The sequence below is a fragment of the Dermochelys coriacea genome, chromosome 7, assembly GCF_009764565.3.
Source record: "Dermochelys coriacea isolate rDerCor1 chromosome 7, rDerCor1.pri.v4, whole genome shotgun sequence".
In the NCBI taxonomy this organism is placed as follows: Eukaryota; Metazoa; Chordata; order Testudines; family Dermochelyidae; genus Dermochelys; species Dermochelys coriacea.
In genome coordinates, this window is record NC_050074.1 from 99,173,410 (window position 1) to 99,174,002 (window position 593).

Below are 593 nucleotides of genomic sequence, written 5' to 3' on the forward strand. Positions count from 1 at the left end.
CCCCACAAAAAATTTACTAGCTCAAGAGTTTCTTTCAGCTGAACTAGTGAAATAACAATAGGGCTTTAAACTGAAGAAATAATTTCAAACAATGAAACACTCCACTCAAAGACATAATTTTGATACATTCAGATCAAATTTTTATTAAAACACAAATCTAAAATGAAAGTATGGGAAGATTTCACATCTCTTTGCCACTGCAGCAAATCCTGAACTGTTGTCTTTCCATAACTTTTATGTGCATTTTTGCTTCCTAGTTTCAGATGCGGCTAAAAAAGGAAGTATGGAAATAGTCCAAGAAAAATCATTCTCAAGGCTTTCACTAGTCTAGGAGAAAACAGGAAGTACTGGAAATCTAATGGGGAAGACTGATTGATCTTATAGTATTTCAGCCTGATTTACAACTTGAAGAGTTTCAGTAAACACTCAAACTATTTTGGGAATTATGAACAGTCTAGTTATAGAGCTCTTGGTAAGTCTTGATATATGAGACCTGATTAAACTCAAAGTATATAAGTGAATTTTATGATTCACTATGTATAAGAGCCCATAGTAGGAGACAGTAGACAAAGATTAATCAAATGGCCTTATAA